The following is a 17,586-nucleotide window of genomic DNA, read 5'->3' as shown; positions in this document are numbered from 1 at the left end:
TCACTTCCCTCCACATCTTTCTGTGGGTAGAGTATCCTTCTCCTTTTATTGATTTTGAGCTTGCCATGTGACTTGCTTTGGCCAGTGAGCTGTTAGTAGACATTAGACATAAAAGAAAGTCTTGTGTGGTAGAGCTTGCTTTCACAATTGCCATGAGAAGAGCTTCCTCCAGGTAGCTGCTTCCTTTTCACCTTAGGTCCCAGAATGTGTGTGTGTGTGTGTGTGTGTGTGTGTGTGTGGTGTTTGTTTATGCATACTCTAGAATGTGTATATACATTTTATTGCAGTGAACCCAACCTGCATTGGGGATCCAAGCCCAACTGGATCTGCGGCCTGAAACAGAGCTGCTCAATTGTGCCTAGCCTAGATCAGTCCATTTGTGGCCAGCCTGAAGACTCCTGAGCATGAGAACAAAAGCTTATTGTTATATTATGCTGAGTTTGGATGTGCTTGTTAATTAGCATTATGGAGGCAACAACTAATACAGTAGTTCCTTGGTATTACTTTAATTCTCATATTAAAAGAAGCTTCAGGCATTTGACTCTTGTTTTCTGTAGTCATTCTAAGAATGGCAGGTGCTACTAAAGCTCCTCAAATACTTCTAGAGCCTCTCTGCAAACACTTCTCATAAATGCCACTTAATATTGCCAAACAACTCATCAATTCGAGTACCATCTAAAGGTCTTGATACTTAAGACCCAGTCTTCATCTAAATTACCATTATTAATTCCTCTTCTTTTCTGAATGTTTAATTAGGAAAATATTGGTAGGAAAAACAAGCATTTATTAAGAAATCAATGAATACATGTCATATAAGGGGATTAAAGATAATCAAAGTTCTTGTCTTGAAATATCTTGAGGGGCCTGTTCATAGGTAAATTGGAGAAAGCTTCAAAACTTGTAGGGCTACCATCACTTGAGCCCTCAACTAATTAGCTACATAGCTTCAAACAACTCATCCAAAGTCTATGTCTCACTGGCCTTGGTAGTGAAATGAGGAGGTTGGACTCAAAGCTCTGTAAGGGTCTATCTATTTTATTTTATTATTATTATTATTTTTTAAAGATTTTATTTATTTATTTGACAGAGAGAGAGACAGTGAGAGAGAGAACACAAGCAGGGGGAGTGGGAGAGGGAGAAGCAGGCTTCCCACGGAGCAGGGAGCCCGATGCGGGCCTCCATCCCAGGACCCTGGGATCATGACCTGAGCCGAAGGCAGACGCTTAACGACTGAGCCACCCAGGCGCCCCAAAGGGTCTATCTATTTTAAAGATCAATGCTTGTGTTTTTACAAGTGTGGTCTAGGACCACTTGCAGCAAATTTGCATGAAGTATGTAGGTAAATTATCATCTTGGCTCCTATGCCAAGTTAACTTTTATGTAGTCCTATGTACTTGGCTCAAACTGTGAGAAATTTTAAATGTCCATGGATGGAAAGGGGTATATAATTTTCATCAAAAAACCATTTTTTAAGCTCTTTTTTCTGTTTGGACCATCAGAAGAAATTACGAAGGAAAAGACTTGGTTTCTGATTTCTTTAAGCCTGTGGTGTAATGGACATGCTGAAGAAAATCTTCCATTTAGAGAACATGCTCTGAGGGAAGAAAAGTCCTAAAACCTGGTGTTTGGTTTATTCATTTAAAATCCTTTTTCGTATATCTGATACACAAAGTTGTTGTTTTTTTTTTCACTCATTAGCTAATGAATTCATTCAGCAATGATCATTTCTTATGCGCCTATTGTGTGCTTTTTTGTTGGGGCGAGAAAGATGAGTAAGAGATGATTCCTATCAAGAGCTAATAGTTTAATGTGAGAAGTATGAAGGAAGATAGGCAGTCACAAAAGTTTCCCTGTGGGAGGAGGAGGAGATTTTAATGTCTACTTGAGCAGGTGTTAGCGGAGGAGAGATGTTGTCAAGAACTATTCCTCAGATGCCATCATGCTTACGTTGAGTTTAAAGAATGAGTAGGAGCAATATAAACATGAGGAGCCAGGCTGGGAGAGAATTTTTATAGAAAGGCTACCATGGGCTTAGGTCCTGCAACAAGAGTGTGCATGGTCAGTTCAGGAAACTGCAATTCAGTGTGGCTTGAGCTTACTGTACATGAGGTGGGGAGTACCCTGGAATGGGAGTAAGCCTGATACCATACCTGATACCATAACTAACAGGAATTGATTTTTTTTTTAAAAAGCTTTTCTGTGGGCAAGTCTCCTTGTTTCCATTAATGTTTGTTCACTAGTACATGTAGAAAAGCCAAATGGCAAAGATATGCCTAGTTTTGATTTATATTTCCCTGGTACTCTCTGATAAAGAGTTGTAGGAGGTTGAAAGTGGGTGATCATGGAGGAAATGAAATGAGAGAATATAAAAACCAAGTATCATCAAAGGAAAAAGGAGGTCACTCCTGAAAAGGAAGGAATATTCTCTTTGATAGAAGCATAGAATTTACTTTTTAGTCTATGAAATAAATTGATAACTTTAGACTAACAAAGAAGATTGTAATGTAATCAAAATGTTCCCCAGAAGATGCTCTACTTTGTGCATCATAGTGTTATAGAATGTGATGTGTTCTATACAACATGAATTGATTTGTATATACTATTGCAATTAAGAGTTTTATTGAAAGTGACATAAAGAATGCATTATTCATCTGTGTTCAGTTGTTGGGAGAAGTTTAGCAAAATATGTCACAACAAATATAATACTTGTGGTACTTGCTTTGCATTTACTGTTCAAGAACTGATTGTAGATCTACTTATATGGGGAATCTAACAACCAAAACAAATGAACAAACAAAAAAAAGCAGGAGCAGCTCCAAACATACAGACAACAAAGATGGTTGCCAGAGGGGAAGAGCAGGGGGCATGGGCAAAATGGGTGAAGAGGAGTGGGAGATACAGTCTTCCAGTTACAGGATGAATAAATCATGGGGATAAAAGGCACCGCATAGGGACTATAGTCAGTAGTATTGTAATAGCTTTGTATTGTGACAGATGGTGGCTACTCTTGTGGTGAGCATAGCATAATGTATGGAGTTGTCAAGTCCCTAATGTACACCTGAAACTCATGCAACATTGTGTGTCAACTATACTCCAATGAAAATAAATACGTATGTAAATAAATAAATGCTGTTGACTGCAGAAAAACAACATCTACTGCATAGCCTCTCTTTTCTTACTGCTCTTTATATTTTAGGCAGTAACATAATGCATAGAAAATAAAGAATATGGGGAAAAAAAGAATTGAAAGTGGATAATCCAGGCCCCTCTTTATATGTGAAATTAAGGTCCCTGAAGGTAAAGGAACTTAACTGAAGAGGCAGGATCAGGATTGGAACCCAGGTCACCCAACCCAGAGTCTAGTGCTCCCTCATCATGTACCTGCTGTTCTTTTTTTTTTTTTAGATTTTATTTATTTATTTATTTATTTATTTATTTATTTATTTATTTATTTAACAAAGAGAGAGAGACAACGAGAGAGGGAACACAAGTAGGGGGAGAGGGAAAGGGAGAAGCAGGCATCCCACGGAGCAGGGAGCCTGATGTGGGGCTCGATCCCAGGACCCGGGGATCATAACCCGAGCCGAAGGCTCACCCCTAATGACTGAGCCACCCAGGTGCCCCTGTACTTGCTGTTCTTACCCAAGAACTCTCAACATGATTTATTCATCTAGCAAGGAGTTTGGAGCATCCAGTCTCTGCCAGATACTGTTCAAGTCACAGTTATTATGTTACATACAATAAACACATGTCACCTGTTTTCACTATAATTTCTCATCTTTTTATTGTGCCTAATTAGATAATAGTTGTTTAATTTATCCTGCTCAGAAACCATGTTAGTACAGCATAGACTTCACTTCTGCCTGGGCAGACTATAAGCTGTAATCCTCAAGTAAGAATTTACTATGTTAAATACTTTTAATTAATATGATCTAGTGTGGAATAGAATAGACTATAACAGAATGTTTATAAATCAACAATATGTTCATTGTTAGGACTTTTGTCACATATAATTGAAGCTGATTTTGATATGAAGAAAGGCCAGCTTTCTGACTTTTTGTATCCTGTGGGCATTGTAATAAATAGTACTGGCTATATATTTGATCATAATGACATTATGTACTTTCTGACCCCAAGGAGTTTCACTTCACTTGGGAGATAATATTCACTTATAAAATGCAGATTCTTAAATTAGGAAGTTAGATATGTTAAGTTGTAAGTCATAATTATAGGCACTAGATTATAAATTTCATGCAGGCAGAAACTAAATCTTATTTACCTCCCTGAATCTAGAATGATGTCTAATACAGAATAGGTAGACTTCATAAACACTTTTTAAAGGATTAATTGAATAAATATATAATAAATAATAAATATATAAGCAACTGTGTGTTTACTGACTAGTAAACTGAAGGAAGTTCAAAGGAGAGTGAGGGACAGAGAGGGAGAGAGATTGAGGATTGAGAGAGAGCCGGAATGATCAGGAAAGGCCTAAGGACAGGTAATACTAAAAATGCTTACTTTGGTGATGGAATTACATCGATTTTAAAATTTTCTTCTTTATATATGTTTATATTTTAAAAGTGTTAATACTTAACATGTATTTAATGCTAATAAAATTTATTATTTAAAAAAAATACTTGTCCCACAAGAGCTATGAGGATGAGTAGGATTTGCATAAAGAAGAGGAAGGAGAGAATTTCAGGTGGGTTACATGGTAGTAGTCAAATTACAGAAATGGAAAAGGACAATATATGTTTGGGAGGAGTGGCTGGAGGAGAGAGAATTAGGAGATAAGGCAGGTAAGCTTTGATAGGGCAAGTACTGGACCAGAGTCTACTTTAGTCATGCTATGGGTGCCATCTCTGCAGATTGATTTGAGACAGGTCCTGGTTCTCCCTAAGTTACCCATGTCTATGGACTGATCTCTGAAAAATATGGAGATTAATTTTAATAATTTAAATCTCTCATCATCATAAAATGAATCTCTTTTAGATTTGTCTTCTTGATATGGGTCGTTTCAGTTCTAACATGAATGAAGAATATGAGAGCAGAGGCTGATAATTTTTTGGGCCAAGGAAACATGAAAACATGAAGGCATTGCTGGGTAGGAAAAGGATCCAAAAAGAGGGCAAGGGACTATGCATGAACTGGCTCTTTCATTGTAGTCCTGTCCTAAGACCTTGGTAGCAGGAAAGGTTAACAGTGGTGAAAATGGCAGGTCGACTGGAAGGACACATGGGCTCATTTTGTACATAGGTTCTCCAGAGATTCAACTGTTTCACTCCTTTGGAATGTACTGTCTGATTTTCTTTATTGTTGGGTTTGGCCTTGCTTGGTGCATTGGAAGGAACTCAGGCTCTATACTCAGGTACAGCTGTGACTTCTGAGACAGGTCTGATGCTTACTCATTTTACGATAATGGGTAAGTTCTGTAATGTCTCTGAGCCTCAGTTTTTTCATCTGTAATAAAAGGCTAGTACCCTTCACTGGTAGGGTTTTATATGAATGAAATAATATAGCTGTAAGAAGTGCCTGATGCTTAATGATTACTGTTTTCCTTCTGAAGTTGGCCTCTGTAGGCTTATTTCACCTTAGAGATTTGTTTTTCCTTTCCTGTTTCAGCTTGTTGAGAATTCATGACCCTTAAAAAAGATCATTTACAAGACTACAGCCCATAAAATGTGCCTTTTAAACAATTTGCATTAGGAAATATCAATCACTTCATGTTCTAACCAAACGACCATCAGAAATATTGTATGTGACAAAGCATTTTTCTCCTTTGCTAGGCAACAATCCATTATGTTTCACATTTACATTCAGTACAAATAGATTTGCTACTTCTTAGTGCAATCACTGAACGCTACAAACCAGGTTTTATTACCTTTCTGCTCTCTGCACTCTGGGTTTCTTTAGCATTTCATAGACGACTCTTACAGTCTAACTGCAATTGTAGCCCAACTACAGCCTATCCAATAGGTAGATTTTCTTGCATTGTTAGTACTTTATTTCATGAAATAACATGGCTTAAAGTGTCAGGAAGAGTGACCCGAGGCCTCTCCTCACGCCTGGAGAGCAAGCTAGAGTTAGCTTCCCTCATATCTAGGTATTGAATACAGTATCCTTATATGGCCCATTCAGAGTCAGGTAGTCTTAGGTCACTACAGTCCAGTTCCCCTGAGCTCTCAGTCTACAGGAATAGCTAGCCTGGTGTGAAGCACCGGGCTGGTCCCAGAAACTAGAAAGAAACTTAAGAGTGTAAATGAGGTCATATAATTCCCTTGATTAAATTCCTTCAGTGGCTTTTCATTGTACTGACAATGAAATTCTAACTCCTTACAATGGTTTACAAGACCCTGTCTAGTCTGTTCCTGCTTATTTTTCTGCTATCACCCCTAACCATTCTCCTCCTCTCTCACTAAATCTAGTCACTCAGAGCTTCTTTGTGTTCCTTGAATGTATCAAATTTCACCTTAGGATGACACTTGCTGTTTTCTCTGCCTAGAACAGTGAATCCATGAGCACCTACTTCCTGTTATTCAATCTTAGTTCAATGTCGTTTCTTTTGAGAGCTGTTTCTGACTCCCAGGCTAATCTACTTTTACCCCTTAAGTCTCCAGTACATCCCTGTGTTTTATTTACTTCATAGCATGAAATGATATTGCTTATGCTTTTAACTTCTCTGTTATAAATGTCCCTTTTGCAGAAAGTAAGCTCGATGATAGTATGGGATTTGTCTGTGTTGTTTGCTGCTGCATATCCCTACTTAAAATGGTGCCTGGCCCATAGTCAGGTGCTCAATACATATTTAAATAAATGAGTTGTAGAAATAAAGAACGTAGAAATGAAAAACAGTCAGAAATGAGGTTTGAACTGATTACCATTATATTCATAGATATGCAATTCATATTCTTTCCTTAGTTATTAATGATTTGTGAATGGGAGCAATTCACAAATTGTATGAACAGAAGATTTCAAATTTGTTTTCCCTTTCCCTGAATAGGAACAATGGCCAATGCTGCAGAATAAGATTGTGTATGTGTACACCCAATTTCTAAGTAGTTTAGATCCTACTTTTTTTTTTTTTTGGCAGAGAGAGAGAGAGAGCATGAGCAGGGGAGCAGCAAGCAGAGGGAGAGGGAGAAGCAGACTCCCTGCTGAGCAGGGAGCCCGATGCGGGATTTGATCCCAGGACCCTGGGATCATGACCTGAGCTGAAGGCAGACACTTAACAACTGAGCCACCCAGGCACCCCTAGATCCTACTTTTGGTATCCATATCATACTGGTCTAGACTGGCTCTCAGAAAGTCCCAGGCAAATGAACTTGAATTAGAGACCCCAAATAAAGATCTTATTACTGTTAAAACTCACAGTTCTTTCTTAAGATAATTGGGACCTGATGATGATAACAATTTTCTAAATCTTTGTTACGTTAGCAAGAACTCTTTTGAAGGTGAGCTTTAAGTCTTTTGTATGAATTGGAGTTGCCTAAGTTTAAACATTAAGCATGTCCTTGGTAAGGTATAGACTTCTTCAGTCAAAGTAACTATCCTGGGCATAAGTTGCTGGCATGATTTATTCTGCAGATGGGTGGAGGAAATAAAGAAGAACTTGTTCCCAAGATTGCTGTCACTAAGCCTTGAGGGTAGTAATGAAAGAAGTAGGCAGATGCCTGCTGTATCCCTAATGGAAATACCATTGCCACAAACCTCCTGAGTTCTCAGTCTTCATAGCCTATCTCTTTACCTCTGACTGCAGAAGTAACCTAACAGAAGCACTTAAATTCTTTCATGATAAAGGCCTATAGGAAAGATTAAAATTATTTATTAGAAGAGAACAACAAAAAGTCTCCTTTGATGTTTACCCACTGTGGAAATGGAATTAACTTTATTCTGTAGATTTCACTGAGAATAAAGAAGATGGCATATGTATAGAGACTTGCCATTCCCTTTTGGAAGGTTTAATTTAACAAAAATGAGACTGCATTTTTAAAAATTGGCTTCTTAAAATAGATTAAGAATTTGGAATGAGCATTTGATGGAGCATAACATTTGCTTGTGACTGATATATATGCGTATCAAGATCACTGAAATCCAAACAAAACTTCAGAAGACAGTTCTTCAAGGATGTTTTAATTTCACATACCTACATGATTATTATGAGTTTTGTCTGCACTGTAAGGGGTAAACATCAGTCCTTTTTTTTTTTTTTTTTAAAATACCAGGATTTTAGTAATGCATTTTAACTTAAGATCAGGTGCTATCATTCCAGTATATTTAGGTCTGGTGACTCTAAAAGCTATTTGGGGATTAAACTTTAAATGTCATACTGTGTTAAGAATTATGGATTGTTGGGGCACCTGGGTGGCTCAGTCGTTAAGTGTTGGCCTTCGGCTCAGGTCATGATCCCAGGGTCCTGGGATTGAGCCCCACGTCGGGCTCCCTGCTCAATGGGAAGCCTGCTTCTCCCTCTCCCATTCCCCCTGCTTGTGTTCCCTCTCTCACTGTCTCTCTCTCTGTCAAATAAATAAATAAAATCTTAAAAAAAAAGAATTATGGATTGTTGAGTTTCATTTGTATTCCTTTGCTATTTTTTCATCATTGAGCAATTGAGATTTTCCAACCTACTCTTCATCCATTGCAGAAGGATTTATGTTTTCAGAACAAGAATTAAAAAATGGAACTCACAGACTTAATTTGAAAGATGCATTAATTTGATGCATTAGGAAAAAAAAAAGTAAAAGGCCAGATACTATGTCTTTACTACCTGTAATTCATCTTTTTTATCCCAAAAGAATCAAAGTATTTTTTTGGTAATTTTATTTTTGTCTTTAATTTTATAATATTGAATACTTAACATGAAGCTTACAAGTTACTCCTAAGGCCTCTTTATTCTTATTTTTTTTTTTTTAAGATTTTTTTTATTTATTCATTTGAGACAAAGAGACACAGAGAGAGAGAGAAAGAGAGAGAACATGAGCAGGGAGAAAGGGAGAGGAGAAGCAAGCTCCCCGCTGAGCCAGGAGCCTGATGTGGGGCTTGATCCCAGGACCCTGGGATCATGACCTGGGCCGAAGGCAGACGCTTAACCATCTGAGCCACCCAGGCGCCCCAAGGCCTCTTTATTCTTAAAATGGACTGTATAGTCCATTATTTGGATGGTTATTTGGGTGATGGCTTTGATTTGGAGAAATTGATAAGGGTGATGTTCCTACTCTCCCTCAAGAGTTCGTCACTCTGAGGTGGAAAAGTTGCAAATAATATGATGCACCTAATGGTAAGCTCTAGGCTGTAATGGATCAATGTTGCTCATGGCATCTCTCATTGGCTCTAGTTCCCATAGGGCTTAGCAGCTAAGTGGAGCCTGTTTCCTTTGGCAGTGGCTCTCCTGGTGGCCTCCTAACTGGTACTGTGGTCTCTCTACTCTTGGCCAGCTCTCAGTGGTTCCCTCCACCCACTAGGAAGTTATTTGTAATGGCACTCCTTTTGAGGAATCCTTTCTTAAACAGAATCATTCCAAACACTTTTTAAAATTTTTTTTAAATTAACATACAATGTATGATTTGTCACAGGGGTACAGGTCTGTGATTCATCAGTCTTACACAATTCGAACACTCTTGAGTTGTATTGAGGAAGCATTTCAAGGAGATTCGAAGAAGTAGAAATTCCATTTAAAATAGTGTAAGGGTGTTTTATTATGAAGAAATAGGGATATTTCACAGAAACAAGTGGAAAAATGCATTAAAAAATAAACTAACTGAATTAGAAGACATGATTATTGAAAATGGCCAGGTCTGTAGGTTGTGGAAATCCTGATAATTATTCTTGTTAACTTTGCCTTAACTGGTATGATTTTACTTACAACATACATTGTGAATTTAAAGTAGCCTACTTCTCCTCTATTTTATAGCATTAGTATTATAAGTAATATAAACTGTTTCCAGTATCGCCATTTTCTGAAGAGATATGGTGGGATACCTCTCGCATTATAAATTTACTTCCGATGCTGAAGGCACTTGAAAAAGAGATAGACCCACACTCTTTTTCATTTATGGAATACTCCTTGTAGACTGTTTGATAAACTACTTATTGAGTGACTCAGTTTGTGTGTGTGTGTGTGTGTGTGTGTATGTACTTATAAAGAGTATATTTTTAAACTTAATGTGAAGGTGTTCCCATGATGGTATACTTTATGCCAAGTGCTGTTTTTTTTAAACTGTCTCCTGGCATTTTACTTTCAAAACTTTCTGCCAGGTACCAGTTTGACTTCTATTTCTCTGCTTTAATAACACTGAGTTTCTGTTTTAAATAAGTCCACCTAGAAATAAGGAATTGGAATTTTAGCAGTTGGGGACCTCTGTATGAAAATAATCACATGCTTTCTGTCTAGCAGGTTTGTTCCATAAGAATGTTATTACTTTGTCCTTCTTACTTCACTTCCACCTGTCTGTGTCCCAGTTAGGCTGGGTCGATAAGGTTATCACTGTGTTCTTTCTAGAATGTTTTCAATGCATAAGGACAAACTGGTGAACTTGATACACCAGTTGTACCTTTTCAGTGTAGGTGTAGAATGAATTTCTTTTGATGTAAAGTTTCACCTTTGGGGAATCCTGAGTTTGAATAACCTGAATTCATTTCTGTTGAATGTGACAGAGTTGGTATTGTACCTGTTGCAGATTTGCAAGTAAGAAAGAATGATCTGGGTTATTTAATTGTTAGCTTTTACCTGCATGGAATAAGTTCAACATCATTAAAGGTCACTTTTGAAATAACAAATATCAGATTGGGTTCCTGGAATCCCCACAAGTAGCCATGAAAATAAATATGTATTAGTTCTCTCACCATGAACTAAATACAGTTTGGGCCTTGAAGAATTCAGAATATAGGAAAGTAAAAAGTCCAATAGTAATTAGGAGTGTGATCCATAATATTTGGACAATAAACACTCATTGGTCCCTTTTGCCAAAGTGTCATTGTTATAAGGGAGATATTATGGAAACAGCTACCACCTACCCAGTCTTGTGGGCTGAGGATATATGTAAGTTTAAGAAAATGCTAATAAGTACAAGTGAAACATGACTAAATCATAGCTCTTGGTTGGACGTGAGACCCCACATAGCCCAGCCCAGCCCTCTATATCCAGATCATACTTGAAACCCCATGGCTTGGAGAGGCCACTTAGTTATATGTTTTAGTCCCCAACAGTGGCTATTCTCAGGATGCTTTTTTCTGATTATCTACCTTCCATTTCCCAGAGTTGCGCTAAGTAGAAAGAAGTAGCAGCAGGTCAGAATCTCTAATGGAAGAAACCTTCCTCTAATTGAGGGATTGATTAAATCTATCTGCTAGGAATGAGCCAATGGAAAAGTAAAATGTCTGCTTTCTACTCCTTTTCTACCATCAAGAGAAGAACTCTATAGAGTTATGCACTGATTTATATGCTGTGATTCACACACTTTAAGAAGTTTCACTTTGAAAAAAAAATTTCATTTTGAAAATGGAAATTTCATTTTTCTCCTAGTGGTACAGTGCAAACCAGTATTTTATTTTTTATTCAATCTGACTAAGGAATTTCAATATTTCTTCCCATGGTGGTCAGCTGAACTAGAAAACATATCAGAGATTTTTGTGAACTTGATCATTGTTAACTGTACTTGACTAAAAATTTGGCTTTTACATTTATGCTTGCTTTTCTGAAATAATTTTCTACTTTTAAAAATCTTTAAATTTCATAATGTCAACATTGTTTAAGATCACAGTATTTAGAGAAATTTTACTATATTTTTAATAGGACCAGATCATTAAAAAGATAACACTACAGTCTTTTGAAATATATATAAATTTTATTTCATAATACTACATCATGTCAAAGTGAGCTGATTTAGTTAAAATAAAACTATATTAGCTTAGATTGAATCTCATTTTGTAAATCTCAGCAATTCATTTTGTCACTAGGGGAATTTGCTCTCAGGGACTTTGACTTTACCTTTGTTCAGCCTGTAAAGTGAAGGGGCCCAGCGTCCAATTAGATACTTACAATGCAATGTAAGTCATGTCCCCAAAGAATTGTGGAAGCACAGGAGAAGGAGTTGCTGATACAGTCAGTCATCTTCCCCCTGCCCCCCCCCCCAAAATTTCTACTGAAGTATCCCTAATAGGAGAGGTAAATCAACAAACACAATCAGAGAAACTTGCCTGGTACAAAAATGAAATACTATGAAGTCTCAAATTTAATTCTTAAAATTCACTTAGATTTTGCAGTATACTATATACTTTATAATATGTCCACATTTGTTTAAATAAAATATTTTTATATTGCTATCAAGGAAAGATTCATTTTCTAGCATCATATTTATCCTATGGTTACACATAGTTTTTTTGGGTTAGCCCTTGTTCCCTAGGGGTAGTTAGTATACTTATTTATTTATTTATTTATTTATTTATTTATTTATTTATTTATTATTTTATTATGTTATGTTAATCACCATGCATTACATCATTAGTTTTTGAGGTAGTGTTCCATGATTCATTGTTTGTGTATAACACCCAGTGCTCCATGCAGTACGTGCCCTCTTTAATACCCATCACCAGGCTAACCCATCCCCCCCACCCCAGAACCCTCAGTTTGTTTCTCAGAGTCCATCCCCTCTCATGGTTCATCTCCCCCTCCGATTCCCCCCCTTCATTTTTCCCTTCCTACTATCATCTTTTTTTTTTTTAAACATATAATGTATTATTTGTTTCAGAGGTACAGGTCTGTGATTCAACAGTTTTACACAATTCACAGTGCTCACCATAGCACATACCCTCCCCAATGTCTATCACCCAGCCACCCCATTACTCCCACACCCCCACCACTCCAGCAACCCTCAGTTTGTTTCCTGAGATTAAGAAGTCCTCATATCAGTGAGATCATATGATACATGTCTTTCTCTGATTGACTTATTTTGCTCAGCATAATACCCTCCAGTTCCATCCACGTTGTTGCAAATGGCAAGATTTCATTCCTTTTGATGGCTGCATAATAGTCCATTGTATATACACACCACATCTTCTTTATCCATTCATCTGTCGATGGACATCTTGGCTCTTTCCACAGTTTGGCTATTGTGGACATTGCTGCTATAAACATCGGGGTGCACTTACCCCTTTGGAACCCTACATTTGTATCTTTGGGGTAAATACCCGGTAGTGCAATTGCTGGGTCATATGGTAGCTCTATTTTCAACTTTTTGAGGAACCTCCATACTGTTTTCCAGAGTGGTTGCACCAGCTGCATTCTCACCAACAGTGTAGGAGGGTTCCCCTTTCTCCACATCCTCGCCAACACCTGTCATTTCCTGACTTGTTAATTTTAGCTCTTCTGATTGGTGTGAGGTGGTATCTCATTGAGGTTTTGATTTGGATTTCCCTGATGCCGAGCGATGTTGAGCACTTTTTCATGTGTCTGTTGGCCATTTGGATGTCTTCTTTGGAAAAATGTCTGTTCATGTCTTCTGCCCATTTCTTGATTGGATCATTTGTTCTTTGGGTGTTGAGTTTGATAAGTTCTTTATAGATTTTGGATACTAGCCTTTGTCTGATATGTCATTTGCAAATATCTTCTCCCATTCTGTTGGTTGTCTTTTGGTTTTGTTGACTGTTTCTTTTGCTGTGCAAAAGCTTTTTATCTTGATGAAGTCCCAATAGTTCATTTTTGCCCTTGCTTCCCTTGCCTTTGGCGATGTTTCTAGGAAGAAGTTGCTGCAGCTGAGGTCGAAGAGTTGCTGCCTGTGTTCTCCTCTAGGATTTTGATGGACTCCTGTCTCACATTTAGGTCTTTCATCCATCTTGAGTCTATTTTTGTGTATGGTGTAAGGAAATGATCCAGTTTCATTCTTCTGCATGTGGCTTTCCAATTTTCCCAATACCATTTGTTGAAGAGACTGTCTTTCTTCCATTGGACATTCTTTCCTGCTTTGTCGAAGGATAGTTGACCATAGAGTTGAGGGTCCATTTCTGGGCTCTCTATTCTGTTCCATTGATTTATGTGTCTGTTTTTGTGCCAGCACCATACTGTCTTGATGATGACAGCTTTGTAATAGAGCTTGAAGTCTGGATTTGTGATGTCACCAGCTTTGCTTTTCTTTTTCAACATTCCTCTGGCTATGCGGGGTCTTTTCTGGTTCCATACAAATTTTAGGATTATTTGTTTCATTTCTTTGAAAAAAGTTGATGGTATTTTGTTAGGGATTGCATTAAATGTGTAGATTTCTCTAGGTAGCATTGACATCTTCACAATATTTGTTCTTCCAATCCATGAGCATGGAATGTTTGTCCATTTCTTTGTGTCTTCCTCAATTTCTTTCATGACTATTTTATAGTTTTCTGAGTACAGATTCTTTACCTCTTTGGTTAGATTTATTCCTAGGTATCTTATGGTTTTGGGTGCAATTGTAAATGGGATCAACTCCTTAATTTTTCTTCCTTCTGTCTTGTTGGTGTATAGGAATGCCACTGATTTCTGTGCATTGATTTTATATCCTGCCACTTTACTGAATTCCTGTATGAGTTCTAGCAGTTTTGGGGTGGAGTCTTTTGGGTTTTCCACATAAAGTATCATATCATCTGCAAAGAGTGAGTGTTTGACTTCTTTGCCAATTCAGATGCCCTTTATTTCTTTTTGTTTTACCTGATTGCTGTGGCTAGGACTTCTAATACTGTGTTGAATAGCAGTGATGATAGTGGACATCCCTGCCGTGTTCCTGACCTTAGGGGGAAAGCTCTCAGTTTTTCCCCATTGAGAATGATATTCCCTGTGGGTTTTTCATAGATGGCTTTTATGATATTGAGGTATATACCCTCTATCCCTGTACTCTGAAGACTTTTGATCAAGAAAAGATGCTGTACTTTGTCAAATGCTTTTTCTGCATCTATTGAGAGGATCATATGGTTCTTGTTCTTTCTTTTATTAATATATTATATCACATTGATTGATTTGCGGATGTTGAACCAACCTTGCAGCCCAGGGATAAATCCCACTTGGTCGTGGTGAATAATCCTTTTAATGTACTGTTGAATCCCATTGGCTAGTATTTTGGTGAGAATTTTTGCATCCATGTTCATCAAGGATATTGGTCTGTAATTCTCCTTTTTGATGGGGTCTTTGTCTGGTTTGGGGATCAAGGTAATGGTGGCCTCATAAAACAAGTTTGGAAGTTTTCCTTCCATTTTTATTTTTTGGAACAGTTTCAGAAGAATAGGTATTAGTCCTTCTTTAAATGTTGGGTAGAATTCCCTTGGGAAGCCATGTGGCCCTGGGCTTTTGTTTGTTGGGAGATTTTTGATTACTGTTTCAATTTCCTTGGTGGTTATAGGTCTGTTCAGGTTTTCTATTTCTTTCTGGTTCAGTTTTGGTAGTTTATACATCTCTAGGAATGCATCTATTTCTTCCAGATTATCTAATTTGCTGGCATATAGTTGCTCATAATATATTCTTATAATTGTTTGTATTTCTTTGGTGTTGGTTGTGATCTCTCCTCTTTCATTCATGATTTTATTTATTTGGGTCCTTTCTCTTTTCTTTTTGGTAAGTCTGGCCAGGGGTTTATCAATCTTATTAATTCTTTCAAAGAACCAGCTCCTAGTTTTGTTGATCTGTTCTACTGTTCTTTTGGTTTCTATTTCATTGATTTCTGCTCTGATCTTTATTATTTCTCTTCTCCTGCTGGATTTAGGCTTTATTTGCTGTTCTTTCTTCAGCTCCTTTAGGTGTAGGGTTAGGTTGTGTATTTGAGACCTTTCTTGTTTCTTGGGAAAAGCTTGTATTGCTGTATACTTTCCTCTTAGGACTGCCTTTGCTACATCCCAAAGATTTTGAACAGTTGTGTTTTCATTTTCATTTGTTTCCATGAATTTTTTTAATTCTTCTTTAATTTCCTGGTTGACCCATTCATTCTTTAGTAGGATGCTCTTTAGCCTCCATGTATTTGAGTTCTTTCCTACTTTCCTCTTGTGATTGAGTTCTAGTTTCAAAGCATTGTGGTCTGAAAATAGGCAGGGAATGATCCCAATCTTTTGGTACCAGTTGAGACCTGATTTGTGACCTAGGATGTGATCTATTCTGGAGAATGTTCCATGGGCACTAGAGAAGACTGTGTATTGTGTTGCTTTGGGATGGAATGTTCTGAGTATATCTGTGAAGTCCATTTGGTCCAGTGTGTCATTTAAAGTCTTTATTTCCTTGTTGATCTTTTGCTTAGATGACAAAAGCAAAGAAACACATCGACAACAATACAATAATAGTAGGGGACTTTAACACCCCCCTCACTGAAATGGACAGATCACCTAAGGAAAAGATCAATTAGTATACTCATTTAAAAAGTGTTGGTGTAAAAATAGGTCTTGGATCCAGGCAATTACAACTCAGGCAAAGTCCAAGTACCTGGGGTCAGATTGAAGGAAAATTCTAAATAAAAGATATGGCCTTTAACAAGAAGTAGCATGCAGGAAGTAGGATCCAAACTTTTTCTCATCTCAGGAACTGATTCCTGTGAAAGCAGCAGCTGATCTCCAAGCTTGACTGGCCAATAAGGACACTTGAATCTGCTGGAGAAGATTAGAATAGAGAGTTAACCTTAGGACATCAGAGTAAGAGGCAATGCCTAATCTCCTTTGGTCACCTGAGGTAACTGCTCTACATCAGTTTAAAGAGAGAGAATAAGAGAGACAGACAGAGACAGACTCAGAGAGAGATGATGATTATAATATGAGCAGGCCTGGAGAGGGCACTGGCTTTACAACTGTCACCTTTCTCTCAGGTTATTAAGACCTTTCTTCAGCAGTAATTTTTTAATGCATTATTATTTAAGTTCAATTATGGTTTTATCAATAGTAAAATTTTAAATTTCCAAAAGGTTGTAATTGATGGAGTAAAGAGTATTAGGTACAAGATATAATGGGTCCTAAAGTTGTGAGGTATGTGTATTCCAAGCGGAAATGCAATTATTTAACTGAATTTCAGATCTGAAATTCTTGTTATTAATATTTTTTTATCAAGGAAACACCTAGTGAAACTGTCTCCATGGAATGTAATTCTTGGATTAGAAATATGGGCTTGGTCAGAAAACAGTGAATGACAGGAACAGTTAAACCCTCAGCTCCTCAGGATGCTATATGCTTTTACATATGCTTGATTGCTAAACTTTGAATACTTTTTATTTTTTATTTTTCTATTAGAGTAAGCATAGCTAGTACTTCATTTATTTATTTATTTTTATTTATTTATTTGAGACAGAGAGAATGAGAGACAGAGACCATGAGAGGGAGGAGGGTCAGAGAGAGAAGCAGACTCCCTGCCGAGCAGGGAGCCCGATGCGGGACTCGATCCCGGGACTCCAGGATCATGACCTGAGCCGAAGGCAGTTGCTTAACCAACTGAGCCACCCAGGCGCCCGTATAGCTAGTACTTCAGAATTAAAAGGAATTTAGGGATCAGTTAATCCTACATTTAATGGATAAGGAAACTGAAGCCAACAGAGTTTTAAGTGCCTTGTTTAAGGTGACACAGTTGTTTGACAGTAGAACTTGGACTTGAGACAAATGAAT

Source organism: Mirounga angustirostris, unplaced genomic scaffold (assembly GCF_029215605.1).
Source record: "Mirounga angustirostris isolate CCGP_5_RB_7025 unplaced genomic scaffold, mMirAng1.0.hap1 SCAF_10, whole genome shotgun sequence".
Lineage (NCBI taxonomy): Eukaryota > Metazoa > Chordata > Mammalia > Carnivora > Phocidae > Mirounga > Mirounga angustirostris.
Note: the sequence above shows the minus strand (reverse complement) of the source record.